This window comes from Bufo bufo, chromosome 2 (genome assembly GCF_905171765.1).
Source record: "Bufo bufo chromosome 2, aBufBuf1.1, whole genome shotgun sequence".
NCBI lineage: Eukaryota > Metazoa > Chordata > Amphibia > Anura > Bufonidae > Bufo > Bufo bufo.
Window position 1 is genome coordinate 5,054,142 of NC_053390.1, and position 11,874 is coordinate 5,066,015.

Consider the following 11,874-nt stretch of genomic DNA (forward strand, 5'->3'; position numbering starts at 1 on the left):
CTTTCTCTCCTCAGTATCTCGCTCTCTCTCTCCTCAGTATCTCTCTCCCCTCAGTATCCCGCTCTCTTTCTCCTCAGTATCCCGTTCTTTCTCTCCTCAGTATCCCGCTCTCTCCCCTCAGTATCCCTCTCTCTCTCCCCTCAGTATCCCGCTCTCTTTCTCCTCAGTATCTCGCTCTCTTTCTCCTCAGTATCTCTCTCTCCCCTCAGTATCCCGTTCTTTCTCTCCTCAGTATCTCGCTCTCTCTCTCCTCAGTATCTCTCTCTCTCTCCCCTCAGTATCCCGTTCTTTCTCTCCTCAGTATCCCGCTCTCTTTCTCCTCAGTATCTCTCTCTCCCCTCAGTATCCCGTTCTTTCTCCCCTCAGTATCTCGCTCTCTCTCTCCTCAGTATCTCTCTCCCCTCAGTATCCCGCTCTCTCTCCTCAGTATCTCTCTCTCTCCCCTCAGTATCCCGTTCTTTCTCTCCTCAGTATCCCGCTCTCTTTCTCCTCAGTATCTCTCTCCCCTCAGTATCCCGTTCTTTCTCTCCTCAGTATCTCGCTCTCTCTCTCCTCAGTATCTCTCTCTCCCCTCAGTATCTCTCTCTCTCCTCAGTATCTCTCTCTCTCCTCAGTATCTCTCTTTCTCCTCAGTATCTCTCTCTCCTCAGTATCTCTCTTTCTCCTCAGTATCTCTCTCTCTCTCCTCAGTATCTCTCTCTCTTTCTCATCAGTATCTCTCTCTCTCTCCCCTCAGTATCCCTCTCTCTCTCCCCTCAGTATCCCGCTCTCTCTCCTCAGTATCTCTCTCTCTCTCCTCAGTATCTCGCTCTCTCTCTCCTCAGTATCTCGCTCTCTCTCTCCTCAGTATCTCTCTCCCCTCAGTATCCCGCTCTCTCTCCTCAGTATCTCTCTCTCTCTCCCCTCAGTATCCCGTTCTTTCTCTCCTCAGTATCCCGCTCTCTTTCTCCTCAGTATCTCTCTCCCCTCAGTATCCCGTTCTTTCTCTCCTCAGTATCTCGCTCTCTCTCTCCTCAGTATCTCTCTCTCTCCCCTCAGTATCCCGTTCTTTCTCTCCTCAGTATCCCGCTCTCTTTCTCCTCAGTATCTCTCTCTCCCCTCAGTATCCCGTTCTTTCTCTCCTCAGTATCCCGCTCTCTTTCTCCTCAGTATCTCTCTCTCCCCTCAGTATCCCGTTCTTTCTCTCCTCAGTATCTCGCTCTCTCTCTCCTCAGTATCTCTCTCTCTCTCCCCTCAGTATCCCGTTCTTTCTCTCCTCAGTATCTCGCTCTCTCTCTCCTCAGTATCTCTCTCCCCTCAGTATCCCGCTCTCTTTCTCCTCAGTATCCCGTTCTTTCTCTCCTCAGTATCCCGCTCTCTCCCCTCAGTATCCCTCTCTCTCTCCCCTCAGTATCCCGCTCTCTTTCTCCTCAGTATCTCGCTCTCTCTCTCCTCAGTATCTCTCTCTCCCCTCAGTATCCCGTTCTTTCTCTCCTCAGTATCTCGCTCTCTCTCTCCTCAGTATCTCTCTCTCTCTCCCCTCAGTATCCCGTTCTTTCTCTCCTCAGTATCCCGCTCTCTTTCTCCTCAGTATCTCTCTCTCCCCTCAGTATCCCGTTCTTTCTCCCCTCAGTATCTCGCTCTCTCTCTCCTCAGTATCTCTCTCCCCTCAGTATCCCGCTCTCTTTCTCCTCAGTATCCCGTTCTTTCTCTCCTCAGTATCCCGCTCTCTCCCCTCAGTATCCCTCTCTCTCTCCCCTCAGTATCCCGCTCTTTCTCCTCAGTATCTCTCTCTCCTCAGTATCCCGCTCTTTCTCCTCAGTATCTCTCTCTCCCCTCAGTAACTCTCTTTCCCCTCAGTCTCTCTCTCTCTCCCCTCAGTATCCCGCTCTTTCTCCTCAGTATCTCTCTCTCACTTTCTCCTCAGTAACGCTCTCTTTCCCCTCAGTCTCTCTCTCTCTCTTTCTCTCTCTCTCTCTCTATCTCTCTCCCCTCAGTAACGCTCTCTTTCTCCGTCTTTCCCTCTCCCCTGTATTATCTCAGTTCTCCGACTAGTTCCCGCGCTTCTTCCGGTCTGACGTTGGGGGAGGAGACTTCTGGCAGCACAGCCCCTCCCACACGTCCCCGCCCCCGCCTCGGCCTCCCGTGCTGCTCACCGCTCAGTGTCCGGAGGCCTCGCTCGGATGTCGGTGTCGCGGGATCAGCGGACAGGACACGGCCCCGCTCCCGGGAAACGAGAGCCTCTGACTGATAAGCGGCAGCGATCACCGGGGATGTCATCAGGAGGAGCTAGGCTGTGCGGGTGACAGCTGGTCAGGTGGGTGTAATGCTGGTGATCTGTGACAGGCGGGCGATATGAGCCCAGGAGGGGGTGATCGGGGCGATATGAGCCCAGGAGGGGGTTATCGGGGCGATATGTGCCCAGGAGGGGGTGATGGGGGCGATATGAGCCCAGGAGGGGGTTATCGGGGCGATATGTGCCCAGGAGGGGGTTATCGGGGCGATATGAGCCCAGGAGGGGGTGATCGGGGCGATATGAGCCCAGGAGGGGGTGATCGGGGCGATATGAGCCCAGGAGGGGGTGATCGGGGCGACATGTGCCCAGGAGTGGGTGATCGGGGCGATATGAGCCCAGGAGGGGGTGATCGGGGCGATATGAGCCCAGGAGGGGGTGATCGGGGCGATATGAGCCCAGGAGGGGGTGATCGGGGCGATATGAGCCCAGGAGGGGGTGATCGGGGCGATATGAGCCCAGGAGGGGGTGATCGGGGCGATATGAGCCCAGGAGGGGGTGATCGGGGCGATATGAGCCCAGGAGGGGGTGAAAGGGGCGATATGAGCCCAGGAGGGGGTGATCGGGGCGATATGAGCCCAGGAGGGGGTGATCGGGGCGACATGTGCCCAGGAGTGGGTTATCGGGGCGATATGAGCCCAGGAGGGGGTGATCGGGCGATATGAGCCCAGGAGGGGGTGATCGGGGTGATATGAGCCCAGGAGGGGGTGATCGGGGCGATATGAGCCCAGGAGGGGGTGATCGGGGCGATATCAGCCCAGGAGGGGGTGATCGGGGCGACATGTGCCCAGGAGTGGGTTATCGGGGCGACATGAGCCCAGGAGGGGGTGATCGGGGCGACATGAGCCCAGGAGGGGGTGATCGGGGCGACATGAGCCCAGGAGGGGGTGATCGGGGCGACATGAGCCCAGGAGGGGGTGATCGGGGCGACATGAGCCCAGGAGGGGGTGATCGGGGCGACATGAGCCCAGGAGGGGGTGATCGGGGCGACATGAGCCCAGGAGGGGGTGATCGGGGCGACATGAGCCCAGGAGGGGGTGATCGGGGCGATATGAGCCCAGGAGGGGGTGATCGGGGCGATATGAGCCCAGGAGGGGGTGATCGGGGCGATATGACCGCAGGAGGGGGTGATCGGGGCGATATCAGCCCAGGAGGGGGTGATCGGGGCGATATCAGCCCAGGAGGGGGTGATCGGGGCGATATCAGCCCAGGAGGGGGTGATCGGGGCGATATGTGCCCAGGAGGGGGTGATCGGGGCGATATCAGCCCAGGAGGGGGTTATCGGGGGCGATATGTGCCTAGGAGGGGGTGATCGGGGCGATATCAGCCCAGGAGGGGGTTATCGGGGCGATATGAGCCCAGGAGGGGGTTATCGGGGCGATATGAGCCCAGATATATGTGCCCTGGGCGATATATGTGCGCAGGAGGGGGTTAATGGGGAGGTCAGTATTGTTTTTGTGGTGGTTAGGAGTTTTTTTGGGGGGCGATCTGTGATCAGGAGGGGGTTATCGGGATGATACGTGATCAGGAGGGGGTTATCGGGATGATACGCGGTCAGGAGGGGGTTATCGGGATGATACGCGGTCAGGAGGGGGTTATCGGGATGATACGCGGTCAGGAGGGGGTTATCGGGATGATACGCGGTCAGGAGGGGGTTATCGGGATGATACGCGGTCAGGAGGGGGTTATCGGGATGATACGCGGTCAGGAGGGGGTTATCGGGATGATACGCGGTCAGGAGGGGGTTACCGGGATGATACGCGGTCAGGAGGGGGTTATCGGGATGATACGCGGTCAGGAGGGGGTTATCGGGATGATACGCGGTCAGGAGGGGGTTATCGGGATGATACGCGGTCAGGAGGGGGTTATCGGGATGATACGCGGTCAGGAGGGGGTTATCGGGATGATACGCGGTCAGGAGGGGGTTATCGGGATGATACGCGGTCAGGAGGGGGTTATCGGGATGATACGCGGTCAGGAGGGGGTTATCGGGATGATACGCGGTCAGGAGGGGGTTATCGGGATGATACGCGGTCAGGAGGGGGTTATCGGGATGATACGCGGTCAGGAGGGGGTTATCGGGATGATACGCGGTTATCGGGATGATACGCGGTCAGGAGGGGGTTATCGGGATGATACGCGGTCAGGAGGGGGTTACCGGGATGATACGCGGTCAGGAGGGGGTTATCGGGATGATACGCGGTTATCGGGATGATACGCGGTCAGGAGGGGGTTATCGGGATGATACGCGGTCAGGAGGGGGTTACCGGGATGATACGCGGTCAGGAGGGGGTTACCGGGATGATACGCGGTCAGGAGGGGGTTATCGGGATGATACGCGGTTATCGGGATGATACGCGGTCAGGAGGGGGTTATCGGGATGATACGCGGTCAGGAGGGGGTTATCGGGATGATACGCGGTCAGGAGGGGGTTATCGGGATGATACGCGGTCAGGAGGGGGTTATCGGGATGATACGCGGTCAGGAGGGGGTTATCGGGATGATACGCGGTCAGGAGGGGGTTATCGGGATGATACGCGGTCAGGAGGGGGTTATCGGGATGATACGCGGTCAGGAGGGGGTTATCGGGATGATACGCGGTCAGGAGGGGGTTATCGGGATGATACGCGGTCAGGAGGGGGTTATCGGGATGATACGCGGTCAGGAGGGGGTTATCGGGATGATACGCGGTCAGGAGGGGGTTATCGGGATGATACGCGGTCAGGAGGGGGTTATCGGGATGATACGCGGTCAGGAGGGGATTATCGGGATGATACGCGGTCAGGAGGGGGTTATCGGGATGATACGCGGTCAGGAGGGGGTTATCGGGATGATACGCGGTCAGGAGGGGGTTACCGGGATGATACGCGGTCAGGAGGGGGTTACCGGGATGATACGCGGTCAGGAGGGGGTTACCGGGATGATACGCGGTCAGGAGGGGGTTACCGGGATGATACGCGGTTATCGGGATGATACGCGGTCAGGAGGGGGTTATCGGGATGATACGCGGTCAGGAGGGGGTTATCGGGATGATACGCGGTCAGGAGGGGGTTATCGGGATGATACGCGGTCAGGAGGGGGTTATCGGGATGGTCTGAGTTATTGAGGTGGTCACGATTGGTAGTCGGGAGTGTTTTATCGGGTTGGTCAGGAGGGGGTTATTAGGGTGGTTGGTGGTCAGGAGGGTGTTATTGGCCTGACAGTAGTTGGGATTAGATAGTTCCAAGTGACTTTTAACTCAAGGCGTCCATGTTTTTCCCTGTTTCCTAGAGTGAATCCATCTTGGATTATATATACTGGAAGGCGTCCATCTTGGATTCTATTGGCCGGAGGCGTCCATCTTGGATTCTATTGGCCGGAGGCGTCCATCTTGGATTATATATACTGGAAGGCGTCCATCTCGGATTCTATTGACCAGAGGCGTCCATCTCGGATTCTATTGACCGGAGGCGTCCATCTTGGATTCTATTGACCGGAGGCGTCCATCTCGGATTCTATTGGCCGGAGGCGTCCATCTCGGATTCTATTGACCGGAGGCGTCCATCTCGGATTCTATTGACCAGAGGCGTCCATCTCGGATTCTATTGACCGGAGGCGTCCATCTCGGATTCTATTGACCGGAGGCGTCCATCTCGGATTCTATTGACCGGAGGCGTCCATCTCGGATTCTATTGACCGGAGGCGTCCATCTCGGATTCTATTGACCGGAGGCGTCCATCTCGGATTCTATTGACCGGAGGCGTCCATCTCGGATTCTATTGACCGGAGGCGTCCATCTCGGATTCTATTGACCGGAGGCGTCCATCTCGGATTCTATTGACCGGAGGCGTCCATCTCGGATTCTATTGACCGGAGGCGTCCATCTCGGATTCTATTGACCGGAGGCGTCCATCTCGGATTCTATTGACCGGAGGCGTCCATCTCGGATTCTATTGACCGGAGGCGTCCATCTCGGATTCTATTGACCGGAGGCGTCCATCTCGGATTCTATTGACCGGAGGCGTCCATCTCGGATTCTATTGACCGGAGGCGTCCATCTCGGATTCTATTGACCGGAGGCGTCCATCTCGGATTCTATTGACCAGAGGCGTCCATCTCGGATTCTATTGACCGGAGGCGTCCATCTCGGATTCTATTGACCGGAGGCGTCCATCTCGGATTCTATTGACCGGAGGCGTCCATCTCGGATTCTATTGACCGGAGGCGTCCATCTTGTATTTTGTTGACTGCAGGTGTCCATCTTGGATTCTGCTAACTCGAGGCTTCCATATTGGCTGGAGTCGTCCATCTTAAATTCTGATGACTGTAGGCGTCCATCTGGGATTCTGATGACTGGCGTGCGTCCATCTTGGATTTCGCTTCACCATAAGTGGTCCATCTTGTAGCCCCGTTGATTGGGGCTAGCCTCTCTTGGATTAGACCTGCAGTCACACATGGGGTGACCCCTTTGGATTTAGTGGCTATATCTTGTCTCATCTCCCAAGCAATGAGCTGCTGTGGACTGTGGCCCCTGGTGTGTGTTGGGGGCCCCTCTGCTGTTGTGAGGTTTCATCATCATCCTTCTTGGATCCCGGTCATGTGACCAGTCCTTGGATATGGAATCGGCAGGGGATGTGGAAAATGCTGTGGACGGCCATGGGGGGATGCTGAGCAGCCAGGGGTCGTTCCGTCTGCGCCCCTCCTCCTACCGGGCCCTGCGCAGCGCCGTCTCCAACCTCGCCCGCATCGACGACTTCTACTGCGAGAAGATCGGATCCGGATTCTTCTCCGAAGTCTTCAAGGTGAGGCCTTCACACAGCTGCTTTCCAATGTCTTCTACTCTATTCACACCCACAGCTGCACATGTACTGTACAATGTCTTCTACTCTAGTCATATCCCTGGCAGCACATATACTGTCCAAAGTCTTCTACTCTATTCACACCCACAGCTGCACACATACTGTCCAGTGTCTTCTACTCCAGTCACACCCACAGCTGCACACATACTGTCCAGTGTCTTCTACTCCAGTCACACCCACAGCTGCACACATACTGTCCAGTGTCTTCTACTCCAGTCACACCCACAGCTGCACACATACTGTCCAGTGTCTTCTACTCCAGTCACATCCACAGCTGTAGACACAGCTCTTGTACTGTAGTCACATCTACTGCAGGACAATTCTACTGCGTTCTCGCTAGGTGTCGCCCTGTGGGTGCAGTGGGCTCCGCTGTAGTGCACTGGGGGTGCTCTGTACACTGCAGTCCAGCAGCGCGTCCAATTAAACCGTCCTCCTGAACACAGAAACTGAAACGCAGGGAACCCCCTCCCCACTCCGAGAGCAGCGGGTCACTGAGACAACTAGGAGTGCGCCAGAGAGCAGGGTGCGTGGGTATAAACGGCCTTATGTATTAGTGTTCTAGACAGTGAGCAGCACACACCGGGTGCAGAATTGTGAATGCAGCTCTGCAGGAAGGCCCCATTCAGACAGGTGTATTGCCCCTACAATTTCCTTGTGTGTAGATTGTTGCTGGATTCCCTTCCCATCATTTCTCCATGTAAACATGGAGGATCTTTTATTGGAGGCTTAATGCTCGCTGGTCTGCAGCTCATACCCGTGTGTAACCATGATATAAAGAGGACAAACGATCGTAGTAGCGATCATTCATCCCCATACAGAAACCATCAGCTGGTGTAAGGGGTTTTAAACCAGCACAGATCCACTTGTTATACTCTGGACTGGTGCAGGTTATGACCTAAGATAGTAGATGGCTGCAGTATAACATTGTGATAGGTGTGAGGCGGGGGGCGGAAGACGACCGCCCTTATTTACCGCACATCCGATTAACTCTCGTGTCATGTGCTCATTGGGGTGTAAAAAACACGCAACGCTGCAGAACATTCACCAACTCAAAGTGGTGACGTTACCAGGAGAAGTTTGTCAGGACCCTCTAGATCTATTTCCTAGAAGTACGGCAGGACGTAGGAGCGCCCCCTTGTTTTATGGGACGTTTACGCAGCCAATGTTCCTCCAGGCGAACATTCATTCCGCCGATCGTTGTCTAAATCCCCCACGGATCAGCCTTCCCACGAGAAAACGAATGTATGCCGGCTGAATGATCCTCTACACATGGCACGTCTAAGCAGGGTCAGCTCCCACATAGTGCAAGGGGGAGGAATGATCGTAGGTTCTTTCTGAGAGTCCTTGTCTGTCATGCTGGTCTCGGTTATGTGAATGGAGCCTCAGGTCTCCTTATGTGGCTTCACTGGTCATGACGAGGTTAATCCGTGCTGATCGTCTACTTCACCAGGGCGTATTAATGCTGTAATAAGGGGCTTATGTCAGGCTCGGAGGATTTACATCTGGAGCCTTGTACTGTTTTCCTCCCAGATCTACTACACCACAACAGGAGTAACTTGTACTGCCAGGGGCCACAGGGGACAGTGAGGACGGGTGTTGGGCGCAGCTGCCGATTTCTGGTCTGGATTAGTTACTGGAGCTGAGCACTTGGGATGATGATGAAGGTGCAGTATAAGGATGATGAGAGTAGTGTGAGCTGATGTGTGGGTCAGTGAAGTACAGTAGGTCTTGACAAATAGTATATATCTGTAGACAGGGGTGGCCGGATGTACGGTATAAAGTCAACAATCAGGAGAAGACTTCACCAGAGTGAATACAGAGGGTTCACCACAAGATGGAAACCATTGGTGAGCCTCAAACACAGGAAGGCCGGATTAGAGTTTGCCAAACGACATCTAGAAAAGCCTTCACAGTTCTGGAACAACATCCTATGGACAGATGAGACCAAGATCAACTTGTACCAGAGCGATGGGAAGAGAAGAGTATGGAGAAGGAAAGGAGCTGCTCATGATCCTAGGCATACCACCTCATCAGTGAAGCATGGTGGTAGTAGTGTCATGGCGTGGGCATGTATGGCTGCCAATGGAACTGCTTCTCTTGTATTTATTGATGATGTGACTACTGACAAAAGCAGCAGGATGGATTCTGAAGTGTTTCGGGTAATATTATCTGCTCATATTCATCCAAATGCTTCAGAACTCATTGGACGGCGCTTCACAGTGCAGATGGACAATGACCCAAAGCATACTGCAAAAGCAACCAAGGAGTTTAAGGGAAAGAAGTGGAATGTTCTGCAATGACCAAGTCAATCACCGGACCTGAATCCGATTGAGCATTTCACTTGCTGAAGACAAAACTGAAGGGAAAATGCCCCAAGAACAAGCAGGAGCTGAAGACAGTTGCAGTAGAGGCCTGGCAGAGCATCACCAGGGATGAGACCAGCGTCTGGTGATGTCTATGCGTTCCAGACTTCAGGCTGTAATTGTCTGCAAAGGATTTGCAACCAAGTATTAAAAAGTGAAAGTTTGATTTATGATTATTATTCTGTCCCATTACTTCTGGTCCCTTAACAAGTGGGAGGCACATATGTAACTGCTGTAATTCCTGCACCGTTCACCTGATTTGGATGTAAATCCCCTCAGATTACAGCTGACAGTCTGCAGGTAAAGCACATCTTGTCCGTTTCATCTCACATCCATTGTGGTGGTGTATAGAGCCAAAAATGTTAGAATTGTGTCCGTGTCCCAATATTTATGGACCTGACTGTATGTATCACACAGCTCTTCTCTATCATATAACCTATACAGTGCCTTGCAAAAGTATTCACCCCCCATTGACTTTTTCCGTGTTTTGGTGCCTCACCCCCTGGAAGTAACATGGATTGTGTGAGGATTTCCATCCTGTAATTACAGAACCTGCCGACAACTCTGAAGATGGTTTTTTTTTTATTGTGAAGCAAACAACAAACAGGACAAAATACCAGAAAAGGTCGATGTGCAGAACTCTTCACCCCCCACAGTCCGTACTCTGTAGAGCCCCTTCTGCAGCAATCACAGCTCCAATCGCTCTGGATCAGTCTCTAGGAGCAGTCGCCACATCTGACCGCTGGGATTGTTGCCCGTTCCTCCTTACAGAACGGCTCCGGCTCCTTCAGGTCGGATGTTTGTGAACAGTGATCTTTACGTCTGACCACAGATCTTCTATTGGATTGAGATCTGGGCTGTGACTCGGCCGTTCCCACACATTTACAGGTTTCCCCTTAAACCCCCCAAGTGTTGCTTCAGCCGTGTGTTTGGGGTCATTGTCCTGCTGGCAGGTGGACCTCCGTCCTAGCCTCAGATCACGCACAGAGTGGGGCAGGTTCTGCTGAAGAATATCCCTGTATTTAGCACCATCCATCTCTCCCTCCACTCTGACCAGTTTCCCAGTCCCCCCAGTATGATGCTGCCACCACCAGGTCTCACTGTGGGGATGGTGTTCTTTAGGTGATGTGATCAGGGCTGTGGAGTCGGAGTCGAGGAGTTGGAGGCAATTCTGGGTACCTGGAGTCAGAGTCGGCAAAAAAAAACGACTCCGACTCCTACTAGATTTAAATTGGAATAATAATAAAAAAAAGCAAGTTTAAATGTCCCAATTCACAAAAAGTTATAATTAATTACCATCTTTTTGCCCTATAAGACTCACCTAGGTTTTTGAGGAGGAAAATAAGAAAAAAAATATTTTGAACCAAAAGGTGTGCTTTTGGTGGGTTTTGAACTAATGGTGGTCTGTGGATGGCACTGTTATGGGGGGATCTGTGGATGGCACTGTTATGGGGGGATCTGTGGGTGACACTGTTATGGTGGGATCTGTGGGTGACACTGTTATGGTGGGATCTGTGGATGGCACTGTTATGTGGGGGATCTGTGGATGACACTGTTATGGGGGGGATCTGTGGATGGCACTGTTATGGGGGGGATCTGTGGATGGCACTGTTATGGGGGGATCTGTGGATGGCACTGTTATGGGGGGATCTGTGGATGGCACTGTTATGGGGGGATCTGTGGATGGCACTGTTATGTGGGGGATCTGTGGATGGCACTGTTATGGGGGGATCTGTGGATGGCACTGTTATGGGGGGGATCTGTGGATGGCACTGTTATGGGGGGGATCTGTGGATGGCACTGTTATGGGGGGGATCTGTGGATGGCACTGTTATGGGGGGGATCTGTGGATGGCACTGTTATGGGGGGGGATCTGTGGATGGCACTGTTATGGGGGGGATCTGTGGATGGCACTGTTATGGGGGGGATCTGTGGATGGCACTGTTATGGGGGGGATCTGTGGATGGCACTGTTATGGGGGGGATCTGTGGATGGCACTGTTATGGGGGGGATCTGTGGATGGCACTGTTATGGGGGGGATCTGTGGATGGCACTGTTATGGGGGGGATCTGTGGATGGCACTGTTATGGGGGATCTGTGGATGGCACTGTTATAGGGGAATCTGTGGATGACACTGTTATGGGGAATCTGTGGATGACACTGTTATGGGGGATCTGTGGATGACACTGTTATGGGGGATCTGTGGATGACACTGTTATGGGGGATCTGTGGATGGCACTGTTATGGGGGGATCTGTGGATGACACTGTTATGGGGGATCTGTGGATGGCACTGTTATGGGGGCGATCTGTGGATGGCACTGTTATGGGGGCGATCTGTGGATGGCACTGTTATGGGGGCGATCTGTGGATGGCACTGTTATGGGGGGATCTGTGGATGGC